Source organism: Pteropus vampyrus, unplaced genomic scaffold, assembly GCF_000151845.1.
Source record: "Pteropus vampyrus isolate Shadow unplaced genomic scaffold, Pvam_2.0 Scaffold102, whole genome shotgun sequence".
Classification (NCBI taxonomy): domain Eukaryota; kingdom Metazoa; phylum Chordata; class Mammalia; order Chiroptera; family Pteropodidae; genus Pteropus; species Pteropus vampyrus.
Window position 1 is genome coordinate 1,977,442 of NW_011888883.1, and position 26,390 is coordinate 2,003,831.

Consider the following 26,390-nt stretch of genomic DNA (forward strand, 5'->3'; position numbering starts at 1 on the left):
TGCTATAACCAAACAGGTCTTAAGGAGACTGTTCACTTCAGTGTAGGTTCACAGTCCTAGCAGTATTTTTGTAGTTGTTTAAGTTGAAGTTTTTTTCTGTGTAAGCTATACTGACACATAGGCAAACAAATAAATGATAGTGAGGTAAAGGAAAAATAAATAAATCCAAACATTGTTGACTGATACACAGTGAGAGAAATTAGCCCAGACTTCTTTAGCTATCTCCTATCACACCAATGATTTCTGTAAAATGAGTCAAAGAAAATATTTAGAGTACCTTGAATTATTTATTTATTCAGCATGTACATTGAGGACCTAACTGTACTAGGCATTCATTTTTGCTAAATGCTCTTGAGGAACCCAGAGTAGTTGGGGAGAGAGATAAATAGACATTTTCAATAAGCCCTGCTGTGGAAATGAGTTTAGGATACTGCAAGAGAGTATAAGAAATAGTGTACCTAATGAATAACATGGGGGAGATGAGCTGTCAGAGAAGACCTATCTCACTTGTCTCTTCTGACTTTTAAGGAAAGACTAGTTTAGTTGCTTAAGTGCCAAACCATATGAAATTAAAATTAGGGGCAGATTTTGCCACTTTGTTCATCTTGATTCACTATCATGCCTTGATATTTTAAAAAATTATATTAAATTTCCATGGAATTGGCTTTAATCATGGGGTTAGGCTGCCTAAATCTGCGTACGTATCTGGAAAATTTTCAAAGTAATTTTTCACAAGTGAGACAAGTAGATGTTTTACGTTTAAAGACTTAGACACCTGGTCTCAACACCTCATAATATGCCAGATATAAGATGTTTCCCAGGCATACTCATATTTCTCTAAAGTTAGAATTCAGAAATGCGTACCAATGTAGGAGACTTCATTTTATTTGTGCGACAGATGTTAAAGCAAGTTGACATAATATTTTTAAAAATTTTATTTCTCAGCATGTATCAAATATCCTTTTTTTTTTAAACATCAGTTCATTTATTCATTCAGTAAATAATGAATACTTGCTATATGCCAGGTATTGTTCTATGCACTAGAGATATAGGTATATTTTTATTACTAGTATCATCAGACTCACCTGCACAGAGTTTTTATATCAGCTAGTACCCAATTCACATGTTCATGGTGAGGCAAGGGTTATAGAAATTCTGTCAGACTTCCATGTGTTTAGACAATGTGGTTGTTAGATCAGTTCTTTCACTATGGTAGGCAGATTTTTTGTTTGTTTATTTAACTTATTTACCATCTTGGCAAAACATGAGCAGCAAAAAGAGCAACTAGAGGAGCCAGAATTTGAAATACATGAAGTTCTAAAAGACACATCTAACAGATAACTGTAAATAAAGGAAAGCCAAGGAGTTAGCTAAGATAAGGAAAAAGTATTGACCCTAAATTTATTTTCTCTCTTATATTATTGTATTATACTTCTTTAAAAAATATTTGTAGTAGTTGCCCTAGAATTTGTAGTATACCTTTACAACTAATAAAATCCACTTTCAAATGACTACATAGCTTCATGGGTCGTAGAGATACCTTATAGCAGAATATCCCCAATTCCTCCTTGCCGTCTCTTATAGCATTGCTGTTATTCATTTCACTTATAATAAACTATAATCACCATATACATCGTTACCATTATTTTGAAGAAAATTATGTATTAGATCAATTAAGATAAATATATTTTATTTTACCTTTATTTATTCCTTCTCTAATGCTGTTCCTTTCTGTAGATCCAGATCTCTGGCCTATATAATTTTTCTTCTCTGTAAATAATTTCTTGCAAGTCAGGTCTACTGTTGACAAATTAGTTCAGTTTTTGTTTGTCTGAGAAAGTATCTCTCCTTAAATTTTGAAGGATAATTTTACTGGATACAGAATTCTAGGTTAGCATTTTTTTTCTTTCAACACTAAACATTTCACTCCACTTTCTTCTTGCTTGCATGGTTTTTGAAGAGAAATCTGATGTAATCCTTAATCTTCTTCCTTTATAGATGAGGTTTCCTCCCCCACCCCCACTCTGGCTTCTTTCAGTGTTTTTTTCTTTGTCTTTGATTTTCTGTATTTTGAATATGATATATTTAATTAAAAATTTGGGAGGAGTATTAATTCTGCTTTGTGTTCTCTGAGTTTCCTGGATATGTGGTTTGGTGTCTGTCATTAATTTCGTAAAAATTCTTAGCCATTATTACTTCAAATATTTCCTCTGTTCTTTTCTTTCTTCTCCTTCTGGTATATCCATTGTGTGTATGTTATATCTTTTGTAATTGTCCTATAGTTATTGACTATTCTGTGCTTTTTCTCTTGGCATTTCAGTTTTGGAAGTTCTTATTGACATTCCTTCAAGCCAACTAATCTTTTCCCCTTCCATGTCTAGTTTACAAATTAGCTCCTCAACTGCAATCTCCATCTATGTTACTATGATTTTGATTTCTAGCATTATTTTTTGATTCTTTCTTAGAGTTTTCATCTCTCTGTTTATGTTACCCATATGTTCTTGCATGTTGTCACTATGTTTTCTATTAGATCCTTTAGCATATTAATTATAGTTACTTTAAATTGCTGGTCTAATTATTTGAAAATCTGTACCATATCTGAATCTAGTTCTGTTGCTTGCCTTGTCTTTTCAAACTGCCTTTTTTTTTTTTTAACCTTTTAACTTCCTTGTAACTTACTGTTACAAGCTGGATATGACATACAGAATAAAGGGAACTAAGGTAGATAGGTCTTTAGTGTGAGGATTTTTGTTTATCTGGCTAACAGGCCGTATTTACGGTTTGCTATAGTTAAATGGTTAGAAACTAAAATTTTCTCACTCTCCTTGTTTTTGTCTCCCCATTGTCTTTGGATTTTCCCACAGTTGCATTAAATAGTCTGAAGCTTTCAGTTCTTTAACTCCTGTTATCTCCTATTATTTTACTGGAGACCTGTTGAGGTAGTAATAAGATGCGGGGGGGAGTGGAAGCGTGTTATAGTCCTATGTTTAGGTCTCAGTTTTTTGGTGAGCCTAAGATGGGTATTTCCTGTCTCCTAATTTGAAGGCTAGAGGGGCTTTTTAAGGAGAATAGAGCACTCTAATTGTATTTCAAAATGCTTACTTTTTCTTTCCTTCTGCGGGAAGCATAAAGGAATTTTTTCCCCCAATCTTTCCAGTGAGAATAACCTGGTGAGGTTCTTGGAGGCAAATCTGTGAGTTGGTTCTCCCTAAGACTGGGCCCCCTAGGAGTTTTTAATTCTCAGGTTAGTCTACACTGAGCTGCCAGCAATTCATCAGTTACAGTTTTAACGCATTGGTGGAGATACTGGCTTTAGATGCAGGGTTTTCTTCTGGCCTTTTTCTTCCAATAAGCTGTGTATTTACCTGTTTGTCTTTCCATTGCGGGGGCGGGGGGGGCAACAATTGGTTGTAGAAGAGTTATCAATTTTGAGTTTGTGAATCTTAGTTCTTGTGATGACCGAAGTGTCAACTCCAAGATGTTTGTATCTCAGACTGGAAAACTTGACCCTACATTCAGAAGTCTGGGGCGTAGATGGTAGGAGGTTCATGAATATATGGAAGCTTTCTGGCACACTGAGTTGAATTTTAAATCTTATTTTTGTTCTCATTTTTAGTTTGGCAGCCCAAGCTATAACCTTTCCTGTTTCCTGTATGAATCCTTTCTCCATGTTGTAATACCTTAAATTCCATAGTGTTCTGTCTTGCCTCAAGCTACCTGAGCTTCTACTCTTCCTTGACCTGTAATTAATTATCCATGACGTTAAGCTAACATACTTGTGGTGGACATGTGAGCATTGGTTTTCAGGTGCTTTTTGGTAATGTTGAGTTACTGATTGATTCTGATTAAAGTGGGGGCTGAGAGTTAGGACTATTGAAGGATTTATGCTCATGTTCAAAAGCCATTGAATTTCACACATTAGAAAGAAAGTTGTAATAGTTAAGTGGTCGGCATTATACATCTTGTCTTTTATAGTGAATGAATATGAGAGTATAAACATTCTATTTATAAAAGATGATATAACAAATATCTAAGAGGCTGGTCTTATTTTAATCATTAGGTTCACAAAATACATTAAAAATTATATTTGAGAGAATGTTTATTTTCTTCTAAAGGAATGCTGTCATTCATCTCTTAAGTATTTCTTTGAAGTTAGATTCAGTTTATTTCAAAACAGCTCTGTCTTAAGACTTAATGTGCTGGAATTCATTTTAAAAGTCTTTACTTTCTTTACAGTTTATTGTAGAGCTAGAGAACTATAGCATATAAGTTATTAGTCTGTTGCAATATATTAGTGATAGAACTTTTTGCAGTTAACAAATTAATAAACATGCACTTTACATTCCTTTTTTTTAATTTAATGATAATTTAACTTCTCCAGCTGAATATTACCACAGCAGAGGAAAGGAGCTAGATGCTGAAAATGTAACAGTGAGGCTAAAGGATAAGAGTTTCAGGAAAGAAGGATTTAATAGGGCCAAACAGAACAGTGAATCAAGCAAGATAAGGATTAAAAATTTTCCACTGAAAACTCACTTTTTTATTATTATAAAAATGGGATACTTGACACGAAGGTGTTAACAGACACTTTAAAAAATTTTTTGTTTTATTTTTAGATTCAAGCATATAGTACATTGGTTAGACATTTATATAGTTTATAAAATAATCCCCCTAATTGCTCTTTCTCTCCTCTGGCTCTCCACCCAGCCATTACATTAATGCTAACAGACACTTAACCAAATAAGGTCCCTAGGGCACACAGGTGAATACAATAAAAAGCCTTGGCAGAATAAGACTTAACTGAAGCTGTGGAGGTGGTGTCATAATACTTTCATTTTAGAACACGTAACATAAAGTAGATTCTTGTTGGCAGACATAACATCTTCTTTCAAAAATGGTAGTGATTTTACATGATTTGGTACTGTAGAATCAATTATCTCCATCTATTATTATACTTGAGTATAAAAGAAATTAACTTTTTATAGATTAAAAAAATGCTTCATCATAGAAGAAAAACTTCTTTTCAATCATGGAATTTTCTTTTTGATAACAAAATCAAATCCTTAACTTTTAGGATTTTTTCTTGGAAATATAAGTTTTGAGTTGAAATGGTTGAGAGTTTTATAACTTTTAAAATATTTTGTTAAAAATTGATAACAGTGTAACAAAAACATGAAAAAAAACCTAAAAAAAAATTGATAACAGTGGAAAACTTGGAGAGCAGTCCTTAAACAAAGGTTCCTGTGAATCAAAGCTAGAAAAATATAGCATTCCTATATTATATATTTAGTCATTGTTTATATTTGATTGTGGTTTTGCAAAAGATGTGCTCATAGGAATATTTAAATCTTTTTATTTTATATCTTAAAAGAGATAATTTGAAACTAATATTGTAGCTTATATCTGTTGCCTTTATTCTGAGGAACTATTAGTTACTTTTATAGAATTAGCCTACATGTAAAGATTAACTCTATAAATAGATATATAAATATCAATATAAATCCAATAGATGTATAAAGTTATTTGCATATAGATATAGATATACTAAATATAGACAAGCTAAATCTGTTAATAGAGACTAATTCTGTTGAATACATGATAAATATGTCCTCAGTTTTAGAGGAAACCTTCATCTTGGCTTTAGTTGTGTGAAGCTAATCCTTGGATATAGGGAGCTAGCTAAAGTATTTGATTGCACTGCCTTTCCAGTTACCCCTAAAAGGAGCAAAGCACAGCTTCTCTGATATGTAGAACCAAAGGAATGTTTGAAAGCATAACATGTAAATCCCTCCAACATTAATCCTGATATCCTTTGTTTAACTTTTCCTATTTCAATTGTTTTTTTTTTTTTTTAAATAATCTGTCATTATATTTCCCTTTTAAGGCCTAGAATATTATGTTTGGATACAATTAAAACACGTTATACACAAATTATCTTCTATAGCATTTGAAATCAGTGTACTTGAAACTTATTGGATTTCTTTAACCAATGTTACCATAATAGAAATAAATTAATTAATGAAAAAATTTAATATATAACAATGTGAAATTTAAGATAGCATCTTATGTTTCAGGAGAAAATCCTTTACCTTGTCTGTTAGGATTTCATGACAGTGTTAAGACTTTCCTATGCCGTTGTTTCAAAGCAAATTTTGTAATTTGTTTATTTATTTATTTGGTGTTGTGATGTCAAGGATACTTCATATTTATATCTCTAGGGTCCTTTAGTCTATCTGGTGAGTTAGTTTAATGATGTCCATATTTTAAAATGTTGTCCTTGTTATCTTATATTTGATTATGAAGTTGAAGGGTTTTGTTTGAAGTTACATTTCATCATATATTCCATATTGTCTTTACATTGCTTGATATATGGAGAATTTGAAATGTCCCATAGTTGATATTTTACTTACAACCAGCATCGTTCTGAATCTATATTCTCTTTTGTTGAAAAAGTTTTCTTAGCTGGGTGTTTGAAAATATAAATCTTACCCTTTTTTCCCCCCGGAAACCACAAAATCCACAAAATGTTATTGTTATCAGCTTATGGGAAAGCATAGTGACTAATACAGCTCATATGAGAAAGAATAGTAGGAACTTCTTTACTCCACATATGCTTATGATTTAAGCATTGCCAACTTTCAAAATACCAATTACATCCTCCATGTGACCCAGTTGTAGCCACATTCTCCTTTTTTCCACTAAACTACCATATACCTCTTTTCATTTATGATCTGATAGAGCCACCCCTAGGAAAAGAAAGCTTGGTGCATTCGTAAAATTATGTTTATAAATCGTCATTTGACTTACATCCTTATAAAATGTTTATCCCTTTTGAATTTTGTGGAACTTTGTGAATTTCTTAGTATTTATTAAGCCTAGCTTTGAAAAAAGTTAGAGCTATCCCAATAAATAATTCTTAAGATAGGAATATCTTCAAATTGTGAGCTCATTCTGTCGTGAGATCTTTTTATTTTGTATTACCAGAAATTAAAAGGTCTTTTCCTGAAGTTTTGTATGGAGCCTATTGTTAGATTTTTTTTTTACTTCTTAACCTAGCCACAAACTTCTCTTCATTTGAAATTAACTAAGTTTTTTGGCTCTGATGATGCATATATCTTGTTTTGACTTTAAAATTTTTTCCCCTCAAAAAGTGATACCCTTATCCTATTTACTAGTAAAGAATAATAATTAACTCTTACAGGTTTTGGTCTTTATTATAAACCGTTGACAACTTAGAAACTTTTTACCCTGTGTTAAGAGTTGCATGTGCAGGGTCTTTCAGTATTCTCTTCAGCTCTCTTTGGCCTATGAAAAGGTATTTTCTAGTTATGTAAAAATAATAAATTTACATATAATGCATCCTCTTCTCAATAGTACGTTAGAGTTCTGAGAACTCAAATGCTGAGTGAAGAGACTTGTTTAATTTTGTTTTGCCTAATGGTTCTCAAAATCAAATGGGCAAGGATTGCTGTTTTTGCAAAATCCCAGTTAACATACTAGAGTATACGGTTCTGAGAAATCCAATTTCTCATATATTTCTAATCACTAAAGGATGTAATTATCACTTTGGCCAGAGAAAAGTGTAATGGCTAAATAAGAATTCTCCTGAATAAAGAATAAGCTTTTAAAAATTTTTATTTTGAGAGGGTTTTGGGGAGAAGAGGGAATTTGATAATTTACCCAGAAATCTGGAACCTAATCTGTTCTAGAGTTTAGCTAACAACTACAGAAAGAAATAAAGAGTGATAATTTAGAAGATAAGTTATATTAGAGTATGCAAAAGCAATCATAGTCTGATAAAAATATGTTTTAATAGAATATATGTCTTAGAAAACCAAATAAGAATTTCCTATGCCAATCAATTGAAGTATGGTATCACCCATTTTACTGACAATATAGTACAGATCTTTTTCTCTTCTTGTCAATTGCTCCAGCACCATATTTTGATGCATTATCTTGGCTTTTCCTTCCATGGGGTGAGTTAAAGAATGAAATATATGATCTGTTTGCACAAATGCATTATGAAGATCTGCAGACTCAGACCTCTGGGCATATATTTCACATGGGGTTTAGGAACAATACAGAGGATATTTTTCTTGCTATGGAGAAATACAGAATTTTGGAATGAGACAAAATATATTTCATTTTTACAAGCATCTTCTTATTTCAGAAGTTTATGTTTGGCCAAACTCCTAGTTTTAAAACTGAAGATAGTATCTCATTATAATAAATGTTTGACTGGGTCATTTGTAAATGTTAATTACCTTTCTAAATTCTCATTAACTGGACAAGAATGCAAGATGAATGTATTAGTTACTGAGCTCTTTCCTGACTTTCCTTCATAGATTGACTCATTTTGGTCTATAATTACTCTAAATTTTAGAAAACTATTGTTGGAAAAAGGGGGAGCTGGTAGGTATTTCTGGGAAAGTAATTTCAGAGAAAATGTCAATTTAAAAAAGAGTACTAGCTATGTTTTGACTTCTATAATGTCTTGGAAAATTTTTATGATATTGTTTGATTCTTAATATCTTCCCAGAAGTTAACTAATAGAACAGTCTCAAGATTTTTAGACTATGAAATTCAGATGTATGCAGCACTTTACGATAGAAAAGACATTTAACCAAAGCCTCTCAATAATGTTTCTGAAGTGTTAACAGTTAATATTCCTTAATGGTACTTTTATATGTAATTTATTCTAAGTAAAATAAAATTAAAACACAAATGGTAGAGGAACAAGTTTTAGAATATAGATTGATCATTGACAAAGATAATTAGATTGGAACTAGTCATTATCACTGACCATTTTATTTGAGATCACCATATGTTTACCTACATGCTATAACAATACCTATCTAAATACATGCATATATCTAAGGGAAGGAGCAATAACTAGTCCCAGGTCATTGTTTACTGAATCATGGTTTCATATATCCTCAAGCTTAATCTCAACTCTTGTGATAAATAATGAAATCATACTGGGCAAACAAGACTAGTATTTATTGAGTGCTTATTATGTGTCAGAGGTTGTTTAAAGGGCTCATATTAATTTAATCTCTCAAGCCTGTGAGGTAGGTACTCCTATTATTTCCATTTTAAAGATGAAGAAACTGAGATATAGGGAAATTAAATAACCTGCCCAACATCCAGAGGTAATAAGAAGTAGAGCTGGGATACAAATCCAAGCAGTTGGATTCAGCAGAGGCTTGAGCTCTAATCTACTCAATTATGATATCAGTTTGAGTATTCCATGAAGTAGCTACTGAGATGGGAGTTAAAATATAAGAAGTGTATTGGGAAAATGATGGGGGGGAGAAAGGCTTCATACCATAATGCACATCTAGGAAGCAGAATTGGGCAGAGAGAGCCTTGAACTCTAATATATATTTGACAAAGTCTCAGCCAAGCCAGTGGGGAGCTCCAGAGCAAAGATTGCTTGTTAGATAAGTTCCACATTGAGTAAAAGTGACGGGGCCCTAATACTACTGCTGTACTCAAAAATTTATTGGGGACTCTATGGGAAGAGGATGACCCTGGATAGAATGTTGCAGTGGATCTCAAAACATCATGGCTGAAGGTAGTTATCTAACTGTACTCCTAGGCAAGTTCTTTTTGAAAGGTGATCTGAGCAGCACATTTCCATGCTACCCAGCACCATTCTGCCATTTCAAAGATATCAAGTACCCTTTCATATCCATCAGCTTGGCAAAAAAGTTTAAATCTCACAATGCCAAATGCTTGTGAGGTTGTGGGTGAATATATACGCTGCTTGTAGGAGTATAAATTTATAAACACTTTGGCAGTATAGTTAAGATTATTGTAACCTACTGCACAGCACTTGCACCCCAGAGAAGTTTGTTCATAAGGAGACACGTAAGAAATTTTCTCAGCAGCATTGTGTGTATATAGTAAGGAAAAATTGGAAATAATCTAAATGTCTATCGACAGGAGAGTTGATAAATTGTGCCACAGATATAGCATGCAGTATTATATAGTACATAAGAATTGAATAAACTAGTGCTTCATGTGTTCACATTAATACATCTAAGAATCCTATAATTGAAGAAAAAATTGCAAAAGGAGACATTTCAACACACTCATCTTGAATTCTTAATAATGGCACCATACCATCATGTCATGAGAATCAGATACCATTCAACATCCATCAGATTCATATACAGTTATCCATGTATATAAAGTTTGAAAACAATGTCATATTCCCTGTTGGGAGTTATACATTTGTAGTAAAAGTATAGCATGCATGGGAATGATAAACATCAAATTTAGGGGAGTGGGACAGAAGAGGGGAAAAGAGTGTTTCAAGTGATGTGTGACTTTTTTAGTGGTCAGAAATAAATATGGTATAATGTTCCTATTTCATAAAATTGTATAGGGAGCACATGGATGTTAATATTATTTCTAATGCTTTTCTCTGTAGTTAAAATATTTTGTCAAAATATATATGTGGCTATTTAGTAGTGAAATAATAGGTACATGTCTAAAACTTAACTTTCACATGCAGGCATCCTATCTACAGATCCAAATAGTATAATACATTTAAAGAAGTTCAGTACCATTTCACTGAAATTCTTTGTTAAAAAGTTTTATGACACAAAAAAATATTTTTTAAAAATTTTAACCTGGCAGGCTTTTTGTAGAAATTAACAAGATGCTTCTAAATATAAAAGGAAATGCAAAGGCCCTACAATATAGAAGAGCTAAAACAATTTTTAAAAAGAAAAATAAAGTTAGAGGCCTTATATTCCTTAAATCTAAAACTAATTATGAAGCTACAGTAAATCAAGGTAGTGTGATAATGGTGTAATGGTATAAGAACAATAAAACAGAATAGATCAATAGAAAAGAATAGAAAAATCCAGAAGTACACCCATGTGCATATGGTTAATTAATCCTAGCTAAAGTACCAATGTAAGTCAGTGGATATAGGATAGTTCTTTTAAGAAATAGTCTGGAAACAATTAGATACCTATAAAGAAAACATGAACCTCAACCTTTAGCTTATACCTGAAAAAATTAACTGAAAATGGATTATAGACTTAAACATAAAGCTAAAACTGTAAAACTTTAAAAAGAAAACAGGAGAAAATCTTTGTGCCCTTTGGTTTGGCAAATACTTTTTACAGAAAGCACAAGTCATAAAAGAAAAAAATGTTATATCGGACTTCAACAAAATTAAAAACAATGCCTTCAAAAGTTACTGTTAAGGAAATGACAAGGCAAGCCATGGATTGGTGAGAATAGCCAGAATACATATATCTGATGAACAACTTCTATCTAGAATATATTTTTAAAAAATTCTTATGACTCAATAATAAGACAACCAAATTTTTTAAATCAGCAAAGGATTTGAAATAACACTTCGCAATGATCATTAAACTCATGTAAGCTCGTTAGTCATCAGGGAAATGCAAACTAAAGTCACAAGGAGATACCCATTAGGTGTAAATTTAAGTGTGGGTGAGCATTTGGAGCTACTGGAACTCATTCATTGTTGGTGGGAATGTAAAATGGTAGAACCATTTTGGAAAACTGGCAATTGTATTATTTATAGAGTGTCCACCATATTACCAAGCAGTTCCATTCTTTGGTATTTTCAAAAAAGAAATGAAAACTTACAAATATTCATAGTTTATTTGTAATATCCTCAAACTGGAATCAACCCAAATGTGCAGCAGCCCAAATGTCCATTTGTAATAATATGCCCAAATTGTGTTAAAGCCATATAATGGAATACTACTCAGCAATAAAAAGGAACTACCAATTTATACAATATGAATGAATCTCAAATCATGCCAAGCAATAGAAGCCAAATAGAAAGGATTTTATTTATAGTATTCCATTTACATGAAAATCTAGAAAAGACAACTGTGATCTATAGTGATAGAGAGTACATCAGTGGTTGGCTGGGGCCAGTGTTGGGCTGGGGATTGACTAAAATGGGCTACAAAAGAGCTTTTGGGGGTGTTGTGAATTTCTTTAACTTGTAGAGGTGGTTGCACAAGTATACATTTATCAAAACTAATCAAATTCTACATATAAAATGGTTGCTTTTATTGTATGTAAATTATTTTGTTAAAGCTGATTTTAAAGAAAGCAAGTCATGGCATAAGTCTTATTAGCCTGACAAAACTATTACAGTACTTTATTATTTATCTAGGTGACTTAATAGATTTTATTATTTATTATTCAATATTTTGATTTTCTAGTCACTTTATTTTCTTCTTTCTAAAGAATGTTTCACCATTTGGCAGTTTCATTACTCAATATAAAACCTAATGGAGTATGAAAAACAAAACAGAAGAATGCAACATTTGAATTGGTCAATTAGGCTGTTTGAGTGAGGAAAGTGTTGAAACTATTGGTTATTATAAAAGATTATCAAGTATCATGTATCTGTGTTCCTGTTCCTCAAATGTTCTCTGATGGATTATTAATAGTGAAGTGTATCATATACATACAATATTTATGTAAAATAGTTATGTAAAAAGAAAAAATATGAGAAATTGTTTCAATATTTTTCTTGACTTTGTCTTATCAGTCTACTGTTGCTTAGAAGTGAGAATGGAATTCTAATACTCTTATAAATATGAGCTGTTATTATCTATTTTTAGAGGTAATTTATGTTTTTTTTGCACACTTAAGAAAAACAAGCAGACTAGAATGTATCTGGATAACACAAAATTTATGCATCTTGCCATGTATGCCTGCCTCATCAAATTGGTGCCAGAATTAGACTTTTTTAACACCTGAATATTTTGCGTAATAATAGGTGGCCTGTGTTGTTAATCTGACATCTGTTGAGTATATGTTTCCAGTTCTTTTTTTTAATTTAGAATTGTAAAAGTAGTTCTCAGTAGGATAGTGGAAAGACTGAGAATTTGACCCAAAAGTCTCAATTTATAAGTGAAGAGGCAGAAATCAAATCCAGGTAGTTAGATCCTTAGGACATCGGATCCTTAGGACATCAGGTTAACTTCTTACTGAAAAGTGTTTAGGCTTAAAAGACTTTCATACCACTGGAATATAGGTGGCTTAGTTCATGTGGCCCTCAGTGTATAGGGGGAAGAGAGCTTATTAATAAAGCAGGGAACATGATATTTTGGCATATTTATTAATATTAGACAATAATACTATTAAAATATTGTTAATATGGAATTATAAATAGACAAAACTTCAGGGCACATTATCAGTAGATGGGTTCCAGTTATGGAAGATGGTTAGTATTCAGACTTTGACATTGGTCCAGATGATTGTGCCAGAGAGGACAGATTTATAATTTACATTGGATTTGTGCCTTCAGCTATTTCTAAATGTACAATTCTCAGATTTTTCTAAAATAATATGCATAGATTTCTGTTATTTAGTGGCATAAAAATAGATACCATCTTTCAAAGCTTTATTTTAAGTAGTTATACATACAAAGTCCTTTTTCATTTCTACTTTGATTTTGAGGTTTTACTTTAAAATAATGTCATTGATTCTTTTTAAAACAAAATAAAAATCCAAATGTGTGTTATCTCTTTCCAGGTAGTTCTTTGGAACTCTGTAAAATAATTACTGCTAATGTCACAGTAATTTTGTATTGCCTTTTTGAAGACTATCTTTAGAACCTATGGCAATTCTTTTAAATATGACAATGATAGCATTTTAAGACAAATTTCTTGAGACTGATATTGATTCTTGAGAATAGTCAGAATAAAAACATTGATCTAAGTTAGTATCTGGATCTAGTTCTTGTTCATAAGATATTTGTTTAAATCCATTATCGCTAGTTAAAAAAGAGGGAAGAAAATCACTATGAAGCAACGAAACTCATTTTAAACTCACTTAGAAAATAATTGAGTAGTTGCAGCATCATTGAATAAATATATAGTCTGAAAGTGGACACTCTAAAGGATAACATTTATATTTTATTTGTATACATAAATTCTGACAAATTCCTCTGGAGATATTCTGTATTGTTATAGTCTGAAATAAGATAGAAGATATTTTCCTACATAAAAAAATAAAAAAGAAGTCTGCTGGTATCATTAAGTGGTCATTGTATTTGGCCTTTCTAGTGTTTCTCTTAGGTGACAATACTCACTAGTGTACCTGCTAATCTTGGTTGCTATTTAACTTTCCCGGGCATTACTTGTTGCCAGATGTTCTCCAAGGCCCTTTCTAGCCTGAAAATTTTATGGCTCTGATCATCTGCAGCAAAACAACATATAATTCTCTTTGCTGCCCAAAACTTTATTTCTAGCATTTTGTGGAAGTTATTGGCTTTTAGAAATAAACAGTTTGATCTAGACTAAATTGAGAAGGAGACATAGGCATATTTAGTGATTCAGACTACAGAAGTAAATGACATGATTGAGGTTGGGGATAAGGTGTTTACTGGAACATGCATTTGAGGAGACCTTTAATTCTCTGTGGTAAGCTTTCAGATGGAGTTTTATAAAAGCATTTTTTAAATTTCTGCATCATTTTTATGAAGGCATTCAGGGCTTGAGAAATAATGCAGATCAAAATACAATTGTTAAAGCACAGATCAGTCCTTTGGAGCCAAAGCTGCACTGAGGATTCTAGCTTATATACCTATGCTGCCCTCAACTCATAGAGACCAAGATGCAACCTTTTCCCATATGCCCATCTCCTCACACTCTGCCTTCGCAGTCCTGAATAGGGTGGCCTCTGGACATAATTCTTAGGAAATCTTACTTCACATTATTTCTATTTTTGGTCTTCTATTAAAATGTAAAAATAACACGTCATTTGTCTATTTCCATATATTCTTTGACATACTTTATGGTTTTTCATACTTCATGTTTTATGTTTCATCTCCCCTAAACTAAACTCCCAACACCCCTCGCCATCAAACCTTTCCACTCTGCCATTGGAAATCTAGTCCTTAATAAAAGCTCCCTTACATCCTCACTGGATGTTCCCTTTACCTCCTTGCTTTACTGAAGCATGGCTCACATTTAAACCCCCACTTTTCCTACAATGCTTTTAAATAATAGTTCTTATTGGCCCCACAATGTTTGGGGTTGGGTGATGGGATCAGTGTCTTCTCCTCTCGGTTCCTTTCAGACTATTAGTGCCCCATCCTTATGTAATCCATCCCCTGCAAAAAAACACATTTCTTTGATGTTTAGATCAATTAGGTTTATCATAGCTCTGTCTTCTCCCAATTTCTTAACTGTTCTCCACTGATTCTTGCCCATTTTCAAAGTCTTGTTCTCAACCCTTTAATTTCTGTATAGATGATCTTTCTTGTATGTTGGCCTTTCATGTTCTTAAGACCTTCATTTTTAATGGCCTTTAGTACCACACGACTTTAGCTACCCACTGTTGGCTATATCATAGGCTTTATCTTCACCTGTAGCTGCTCAAACTCTGAAATATTAAAGTCATACATCTTAATTTCTCACAACAACTTCCTTTGCTGCACATCTCTACGGTTGCTCAAAAGTAGCAAGTAGCATATCCAAACCTGAACTCCCTTACCAAACCTGCTTCTTCTCTTGAGGTTTCATGTTTTTAATATACTACATCCTCTCTCAAGTTGCCAAGCTAGAAATTTGGAGTTTATCCTTGATTTCTTCTTCCTCATCATCTTCTCTTCACCTAATATTGTCAGTTCTCTCTCTTAAATACTTCTTGACTCCTTCTACTTTCCCTGTCCCAATTCCTATTTCCAGATGCAGGCCTGGAGTTTTGTAGCAGCCTCCTAAGTAAAGTTCTTACATCTAGACCTGCCTCTCACTAGTCCATTCTTCACCTTGACCACACAGAATTAGTCCAAAATGCAATTTAATCATGTCATACTCCTTTTTAATGTTCTGCTCTTAGAATCAAATATGAATCCCTGAATATAGATTAGAGGCCCTGCATAAACTGTCTCTGTTTACTTCTCTAGCCTTGATTCCTATCTTTTTCCCTTTAAGCTCTGTTATTCAGTCATATTTAATTTATTTCAGTGAACATGCCATTGATTTTTAAAATTAAATGTATTAGGGTGACATTGGTTAATAAAATTATATAGGTTTCAAGTGTACAGTTCAATAATACATCACCTGTGTATTGCATTGTGCATTCACCACCCATAGTCAAATCTCCTTCCATCACCATATATTTTACTACTGACCTTTGAGCATGTTTCCTCTGCTTCACTAATTCTCCCCCTTCCTCTTAGAGTGGCAAACTCTTATTCATTCTTCATGCTTTAGCTTCCTCTAGAAAGGCTTTTTTAATCCCCTTAATTCTGGATAGGTGCCCTTTCTCTGTGTTTTTGTATTCTGAATTATCTCAATTAAAGCACTTTTCATACTACGTTATAATCTCCTATATACTGTATCCTCCACAACACTACAAGCTCTGTGAGGGCAGGATTGTGTCAACAGCACTTAGAACAATTCCTGACCCCTAGGCTCAGTATATCATTTGACGAATTAATAAATAAGGGAAGGAAAGATACAGTTTCTTTTTGAGATAAGCAGAAGATAAAATTAGATGAGGTCTCATATAGCACCTGCTTTAAAGTAGCGTGACAGAACTTTTTTTAATTGTGTATACTGATTTCAGTATGGAAGGAGACAAAAGGAAGGAGGCTAATCAGGAGATTGTAGAACTTTTGCAATCATGAGGTCCCAGGAGCCTAAACTTGAATGGAGCACTTGGAATAGAAAGCATAACATTTAATATGAATGCCTTTTATGTTAATTACATTAGAAGAAGGCATGACAACAATTTGACCACTAGAACGTGAGGTGCAAGGCTAAATAGAAAGTGATTACATTGTTTTGACATTTGTGGTGCCAGTGATAGAAATAGAGAAAGTTTGGCTAATAAGTTTTATAAGGAAAAAAGTTCAGAATTTCAGGAATTTTATATTTACATAATAAAATCATAAGGGAAAAGATTTCACTGAGTTTGGAGGCAAGGAATAATTTTTTAAAGATTTAAATTACTAAAATATACTAAACAGCACATTTAGTTATGAATGCAGCTTCAGAATTTTTTGAATTTTAAGGAACTCAAAATCATATAAACCCTGTTATTTTTTTGAGAAGCAAACAATATACCCAAGCAAAGTGATTCAGTTTTGCTTGATTTATTGCTCGATCTTGATATTAAAGAGTTGTAATTTTTTTGACACCATAGATACTTTTACAGAAATCTGTTACTAAGATTGGTCAATATATTAAAAATATTATCTTTTAAAATTAAATTTATTAACATTGGTTAATAAAATTATATAGGTTTCAAGTGTATAATTCAATAATACATCATAGTATATTTCATTGTGTGTTCACCACCCAAAGTTAAATTTCCTTCAGTCACCATATATTTGACCCCTTTTAGCCTTATCTACCTCCCTCCTCCCCACTTTACCTCTGATAATACTAAACTGTTGTCTGTGTCCATGAGTCTCTGTTTGTCTTGTTCATTTGTTGCTTCATTTTTATATCCCACATATGAGTGAAATCATATGGTTCTCAACTTTTTCTGTCTGTCTGATTTTGCTTAGCATGTTAATCTCAAGATCCATCCATGTTGTCGCAAATAGAAGTATTTCATCTTTTCTTATGGCTAAGTAACATTCCATTGTATATATATACAACATCTTCTTTATCCAATCATCTACCGTAGGACACTTTGATTGTTTCCATGTCTTGGCCATAGTGAACAATGCTGCCTTGAACATTGGGGTGCATATGCATTTGCGGGTAAATGTTTTAAAGTTTTTTGGGTAAATACCCAGAAGAGGGATTGCTGGGTCATATGATAACTCTATTATTAGATTTTTGAGGAACCTCCATAGTGGTTATACCAATTTGCATTCCCACCACCAGTGCTTGAGTATTCCTTTTCCTTCTACAGCACTGTTATTACTTGTCCTGTTGATATAGCCATTCTGACAGGTGTGAGGTGGTATCTCATTGTGGTTTTGATTTGCATTTCCCTAATAGCTAGTGAAGCCGAGTGTCTTTTTATATGTCTATTGGTCATTAGTACGTCTTCTTGGGAGACATGTCTATTCAGGTCCTCTGCCCATGTTTAAATTGGATTGTTTGTTTTTTTTTTATTGTTTAGTTATGTGAGTTCTTTGTATATTTTGGATATTAGCCCCTTATCATTTAAGATAATATTTTTATTTCCAAAAAATAAACATTTATTCCTCATTTAAAGAAAAAGATTTATAATATAACATTTCTTCAAACCTTTTTTACTATCATTTTGGCAGCGTAGAGTTGGAGTTTCTTTGAAAGATCAACAACAGAGATTTAGACTAGAAGTTACTTATCTAAAGATAATTGCTGAATCCCTAAGAATAGGTGAACTTCATAAGGGAAAGATTAAGGGGTAAATGAATAGAAGAATGGATAATTACCCCTAATACTTAATAATCTCCACTGTTACAGAGAATAATTAAGAAGCGTCATCAAAATATAATTGAAGGAATGATAAGAGAAATGAAAGTAATATCTAAATGTTATAAAATAATTACAGAGATAAAATAGTAGGAACTAGAGCCATATGACAATGAATTAAAGGAATGAACACATGTTGACCTTCATCTGTCTTACCTACAAGGGAGAATTAAATTTAAATGGTTCAAAGAGAACTTTAGTCAACTTCAAATTACTTATCCTAGCATTCAAAACTCTTCATAATCTGAAACTCAGCAACTAATATTGATCTTTTGAAGTTCCTCAAACTAATGTCCTCAGTGTCCTCCAGCACAAACTTTGAAACCTCTGTGATTTTGTCCCCTACCTCTTTTCCTTATTTGAATCCTACCCAAGGGCTCAACTTAAGCCTCATTTAATTTATGTTGTCTTCCCTAAACCCTATAGTTATCTCTTTGTGTTCCACTGATTTTGCATTTAATTTGAACCTTCAGATTTCTTTTGCTTGTATCCTTTGCCTTCCCAATGAGACTGTAAGCATTTTAAGAGCAAGATTCATGCTTCCTATTTGCTGTTCAATTCTTTGAGCACCCTTAGACTTTAATTACATTATTAAAAATGAGTAATTTAGATTAAATTATCTGTAAGGTATCCATCAGAGCTAAAGTGCTCTGGATCTTGAATGCTGCATAGTGCATGTATGTAATAAATACTAAAAAAAAAAAAAAATTTACAATATCTCTTGGGAAAATCAAACTGTTCTTGGTTGACTTGGTTAGAGTGAAATCTTGATAGCTTTAACCAAAGAAAGACTAATGTTTTCACCAATACTGGTCTATGTACTTTCTATAATATAAATACTTAGTATATTGAATGCATACAAATGCGGTCTTGCTAGTTTTATGATAAAATTACAGCTCCCTTATTTTATCACTGCAGTCCTTTTATTTGTAAATATACTGTTCACCTTATTGACTTGATCATGACATTGATGCTCTGTGGGAACCAGTATATACATAAGAGTTTAAACCATGGGCCCTACAGTTCAGTCCAGACTCTACCACTTATTAGCAGTATAAATTCAACCATGCCCTTAATCTCTCTGAGCTCCAGTTTCTTTATCTGTAAAATGTATAATAACTGTACATGCGTCATTGAGTTGTTGAGAGAATTAAGTGAGGTAATCCTTATAAAGTGCGGAGCACAGTGTCTGGTACTTAGCAAGTTCTATATGTAGGCATTAGTCACTATAGTAAGTTTTTGTCTGATTTAACAGTGTCACAAGGGAAAATTCTCTACAGTTCTTACAAGTTAATTTTATGGGTGATATTTCTGTTAACTTTTAAAACCATTTATACCCACTGTTTTATGTGATATTTTGATCATAAAATAGTAGGTTCTTTTCATAGTTACATAGAATTGAATTGGCTAACTTCCTTGTGTTCCGCTACTTATAATTGCATAGTGACAAGGCTGGTTCAATCTGGAACAAAATATCCCTTACATGGCTTTCTTTTATTATATGATGCAAGATGCTTATAACAGAAAATGAATTCAGAATATCTCTCTCTAAATATTTAGGAATCAAATTGGAGTTAAGTACCAGGTAGAGAAAATTATGAAATGAAAATTGATACGCTTTACTCTCCAAGGAATAATTCTACAATAAGCTTTTGTAAATGATAAAGTATCTTGTGCACTAATTTACTACCTATGCTTATCCCTGGATTTCACTTAGAAAATGGTATAAATTTATAGCCTGATCACATCGTGTCCTAAACACCGAAGGCAAATCATATTGAGGAGATTTCATTTTAACCACAGAGAAACTGTAACAAGCTCCAAACCACAGGACCAAGTAAGTAGTAGATCCAGGAATAGAACTGAGAAGGCTCTGATTCCTCCTCACATACTGAAACCACAAGGTTCTGCTGCCTCTGAGCATAATGACAGATCATCTAATGCTACTAGACCACTAGTACATGATACATCAGGAGCAAACCAAATGAGGGCACTGTCTAAAGGCATGCAGCTTTTATTTTCTAAAGGCTGTGTGGAAACCAGAGACACGGAAAAGGAGCCATTACAAGCACCAGATTATTATTGACTGATATTTATGTTTGGAATAATCAGTTGCTACCACAAAGTTTGTTTCTCTTGTAAGGCTTTTTTTTTTTTAAAGTAATAGTTTATAACTATATAAATGCCTTTACCCATTCTTAATAACATTTTAGTAATTTTTAATAAAGCTAGCTAAAAGGTGTCCTGGAATGGCATCATATATATAAAGAACGTACAATTTTTTTGTTCCTTTCAAGAATTGACCTCATTCCCCCATTCTGCTTAAAAATCCTTTCCTTCTTTTTCCTTTAGTTAATTTCCAGAGTACTGAAATGATTGGTTTGAAGGATTTGTCCTGCTATATTGCTGTTGTTAGGGGAATAAATTTGCCAACCTCCTCACTGTGTCATGCCAGAATTAGCCTTATTCTTTGTTGCTATTTTATATGGATAAAAATCACTTGTTTTTATTTATATTTTACTGTTTTGTTATATCACAGATCTTCTTTCTGGGATTATTTTCTTCTATCTGAAATACACCCTTTAGAAGTTCCTTTAGTGAAAGTCTTTTGGTTTTTATTTATCTAAAGATGTCTTTCTTTCAACCCTACCCTTGAAGGATAGCTTTGCTAGATATACTATTCATAGGCCTTTGATGATATTATTTTACTGTGTATAGCTTCTACTCTTGCTATTAAATAGTAAAAATATCTAGTGATGATAGAGTACTCATGTGCCAGCCTTTGCACACTGAGCACTTAACATTTATCACTTCATTTAATCCTGATAACAGCTTATTATAATATGCCATTGTTATTCTCATTACTCCTAATGGAGAAACAGAGACACAGAACAGTCAAGGATACAGGCTAAGTAAGGAGGACAGGATTTCATCCCTGGAGCTCTGACTCTAGAGCCTATGTTTTTAAACCACTGTCAACAGCCAAACAAATAGTTAGATAGAAGAATGAAAGATAAATAACATTAATAAATACTAAAGTTATTTAAAAACTATAGTAATTAAAACAAGGAGGCATTTTTTTCTGGACAGACTAATTATTACTATAGACTATCATTACTAAGTAATATTAACATGCTGTGCCTATAAGATGAGCATAGGAATACTACCTGCCTCATAGTATGGTTGTGAAAAATAAGTGAATGTATACACACACACACACACACACACACACACACGTACATATACAAAGTGAAAAATATGTTTATTGTCATAAGTAGTAGTAGAATAAAAGAGAAAAGCACCCACAGTGAAAAAGAATATCAAATATAGAGCTTAATTAATTTCTAATTCCATGATATCATTAGAAAGTTTTGATTAATAGTTAAACTGTAATAAGGAGACCACCAAGTGTAGAAACTATAAATAAAAACAAAAATGGAAAGATCTGACTACATAAAAATTTAAAATTTTTTGTGTGAAAACAAACAGGAACATTGTAAATGATGAATGGCACAGTATACTAGAGTAGGGAAACCTGCAATATATCTAACATAATGTTAATATTCTTAATTTGTAAAGAGTGCTTTTGAAATAATAAAGAAAAAGACCCATATATCCCCCATTTCCCCTCAGGTAACCACTAAACTGTTGTCTATGTCTATGAGTTTTTGTTTGTTTGTATTTTTTATTTGTTGCTTTCAGTTTTATGTCCCACATGTGGGGTAGGTAAGGGTAAAAGGAATCAAATATATGGTAATTAAAGGAGATTTGACTTTGGGTGAATACACAATGCAATAAACAGATGATGTACTATTAAATTGTCACCCCAGTAAATTAAAAAAAAAAAAGAAAATGTGTCAACCTGAAAAAACAAAAACACACAAAAGGACCATAAGAATAGAAAAATGAACCAAAGAACATATAATTTTTCAGAAAAAATTATAAAGGACCAATAGACCAATATGCTAAGCTTCACTAATCTTCAAAAAATACAAACAAAAATTTAGATACCAATTTCCACCTATGAATTTATGATGATTAAAAAAGATAGAATTAGGTTAAAATCACATATATGCAATACACACATGTATGAATATATATACTATTATATATATGTGTGATTATATATATGATATGTACATAAAGGTTCAGAGAGAGTATATACATACATCTATAATCACATATACATATAATTGAGAGAGAGAGAAGTATTGTTGAACACCTATTATGTTCCAGGGACTGTGTTAAACACTGGACCAATATAAAAGAACCAGACAGATAGGGTCCCTATCCTCACAGAAAGACAAACAGTAAGCAAGTGAACAACCAACAAATGAATTGAAAAATTATAGATTTTGAGTGCTGATATAAGAACAGAGGGATAAGTACAGAGGGACTGGTTCGATACCAGAAAGTAAAATAGAGCATGTCCACTTGAAGCCCCAGGGGGGAAAAAAAAGATAGTCCATCAAGGACAAACATAATACATTAATAACCACAATGGAAGAAAAATAACTTATGAAGTACTTTGTTGGCTCAGATGAGAGAGAGCTTATCTGCATCATGATACCAAGATGTGGTGATTTGAGACAGTCTTTGAATTATAGGCATAATGTTGACAAGAAGTGAGAAATGGGGTAAGGTTTATTGTTCTCTTTTCTGAGAGGTTTGGCAGTGGGGTGGGGAAGAAAGATAAAAACTGTAGTTTTGATTTTATCATGGCCAAGAAATGTGGTTTTAAAATCAGTGAGTCCTGAGCATCCTTGGAGACAGGAAGGGACCAGTGCGGAAGGAGAAATTGAAGCTGTTAGTATAGAGAAGTAAAGTTGAGCAGTAAGTCCATAGAGAGATTCGAAACAAGATAGCAAAAATACTTCTCAAAAGTAGAGGGGGGAAAAAGAAGTAAAAGTGCAAAGATTTTTAAATGGGGCATAGAACTGTGAAAGCTAAGGTTGTTCTCTCATCGTAGTGTGGTAGTGACTGGTAAGATAGTGAGTGCTTGTGGGACAAGGAGACTAAAAAAAGGTTTGCGAAAGCTGCTTTGGGAGCATGTTATCGACCAGTAAGCAATGAAAACAAATAGGACTCCATTAAGATCCTCTCTGAGAATAGGTAGCATCGGTTTTATGTGCTAAGTGGAGTGAAGGAGTTATTCAGAATGAAGGAAAGCAAAGGGACAAGGGAGTCTAGGAAAACTGGCAATGCCCTGCCGAAATCATTGTCTTTGGTATACAGAAATGAAGCAAAACGGAGTGAGTTAGGAGGAAAGCAAAGATCAGGATGAAGAGTAGATTATGTGCTTAAGAAGAAGTTGGTGAAAGAGATGGAAGATGGGACTAGAGACCGAGAGTGAGAGTATTTTAGAATTTAAGATCTTGGCAATAGAACTTTTAGACCATTAACTTCTTCCTATTAATTCATATTTTATTAACTATTCCTTGCTTGTACAGAAACTTTCTAATTCTTTTTATTTGAACTAACATATTTCTTTTTTTTTTTACTGCGAGAGTATAATTATTTTTTATAATTATATAAGTTTCAGGTGTACAACATTATAATTTGATATTTATATACACTACACAGTAATTCCCCACAAAAGTCTAGCAACCATCCATCACCATACAATTGACAGCCTTTACCCCTTTCATTCACTCTACAACCCCCTTACCCTCTGGTAACTACCAGTTTGTTCTCTGTATCTATGAATTGGTTTTTGTTTTATTTTGTTTGTTCATTTTTTTTTCTTCGATTCCACATATGAGTGAAATCATATGGTATTTGTCTTTCTCCTTCTGACTTATTTCACTTAGCATCATTTCCTCCAGGTGCATCCATGTTGTCACAAATGACAAGATTTCATTCTTTTTTATGGCTGAGTAGTATTCTGTTGTATATACCATATCTTATTTATCCATTCATCCATCAAGGGACACTTAGTTTGCTTCCATATCTGGGCTATTGTAAATAATGCTGCAGTGAACATAGGGGTGTATATATCTTTTCAATTGTGTTTTCGTATTCTTCAGATAAATACCCAGAAATGGAATAACTGAATCATATGGTGGTTCTATTTTTTATTTTTTGAGGAATAAATACTTTATTTTTGAGGAATAAATACTTTATTTTTTGAGGAATAAATAAATAGATGTACCGATTTACAATCCCACTAACAATGTAACAGTGTACAAGAGTACTCTTTTTTCCACATTTTCTCCAACATTTGGTATTTCTTGTCTTTTTCATAATAGCTATTTTAACATGTGTGAGATCTTATCTCATTGTGGTTTTGATTTGTATCTCTCTAATAATTAGTAATGATGAACTTCTTTTCATGTGCCTGTTAGCCACCTGGACTAGTGTAGAAAAGCTTGTGAGCACATAAGTAACATTTCCAAAAGGACTTTGATAGAAAGGAAAGGAAAGAAATTTCAAATGCTGATAGAAAAAAATAGTAGTTTCATAGGAATATTTTCTTAATTAACTAGAAAATAAATATTTTTAAAGAAGGGGTAGTTAAACATGAAGAAAAATTATAAAAATAATTGATTTACATTTGGAAATTTCCATTTGTATTTGAGAATTCAACCAAAAGAGAAACGTATTGAAGTTTTATAGTACTTTCATTAACAAAAACTATTGATATTGAAAACTTCTGTAACCTTAGTGCCTACTCTTTAAAAATTAATATGAAAGGATCTTGATTTTGTTTCTTGCTAAATAGTTGAGAAACTCTGCAATTCTCCCCTCCCCAATTTTCCAATTGCTCAAGGCTTCCCTCTTCTATAAAATTGTACCTTGAGATTAAATGAGAAAATATCTGTAAATTACATTAACCAAACTATTATTTTTTGAGTACTTATAGGTTTAATTTTGGACTTTTCAGTTTGAAGTACAATCAAATAAAATTATCCTGCTGGCCATGAGATATACAAGTCTGGAGTTCACATAAGTAGACTAGAAATGCATATTTGGGAGTCAGTGTATATAGTAGGTGATTAAAACTGTGGACGTGATTGCGAGTCTATCAGGATACACACAGACAGTGGAACAAGGATAGAGTTGTGGGAAACACCAGTGTTTAAATGCTAAGGACTTTACAAGAGAAAAAGAAGAAATGACTAGTGGTTTAGGAGAAGGAACAGAAAAGTGTGATTTCACAGAAGTCTAGAGAATAGAGTTTTAGAAAAAAAACAAACAGAATTAGTGGCTATGCAGCAAAGAGCTCTAATAAATTAAGAATTCAAACAGTGTTCATTGGATTTTTTTTTTGTCAAGAAATACTTTAACTTTAGATCAGCAATCTAGTAGAGTTATGAGGGCAAAAGGTAAACTGTAGAGGATTGAGAAGTAAATAAGAGATCAACTGTGAACTACTATTTCAAGCACATTATATTGAAGATAGGAAAACATCTGATCGAGAGAGAACTTTTTCCCTTTAATGAGAGATTCAAACTCAGTTATCACATACGAGGAAGGAACTTATCCAGAAGCAGGAGTTATACACTGAGAGAGGGAGCTAATTGAGAAGGAAGGAGAGAGAATGTGGGAACCAGTGATCAGTTACCTGGACCAAGAAGAGGAACACCTTGTCCACTGATGCTTGAAGAATAGAGCTGAAGATAGAGATGGGGAGGTAGAGAGAATAGTTGAGGGCGACTATGCATTATGCCTACACTATTTCAGAAAGTAAAAGACAAGTAAAGAGGTCAAAATTTAAAAGAATTGGGGAAAGTTAGGAATAGCCATTGAGTGTAATGGAAGTGGAACCTGACCGAGGACAAATAAAAGGAATCACAAATAGGGCATCAGTGGGAGACTAGCTGAGGTTGGAGACCATAAATCTGTAGTAGTAAGGATAGTCATGGCTATATGACTTTCTCTGGCAATTTTCAGATACTCGAGTTATCAATAATTTTAATTTCCCTTGCCTTGGATGGATAGGTAGATAGA

General features: G+C 32.7%; 1 protein-coding gene across 1 annotated transcript in view; it reads left to right on the forward strand.

Moving 5' to 3' along the window:
* Positions 1-26,390, forward strand: part of ME1 (malic enzyme 1) — a 147,157-nt gene that overhangs the window by 84,383 nt on the left and 36,384 nt on the right. The gene's annotated exons all lie outside the window — the stretch shown is intronic.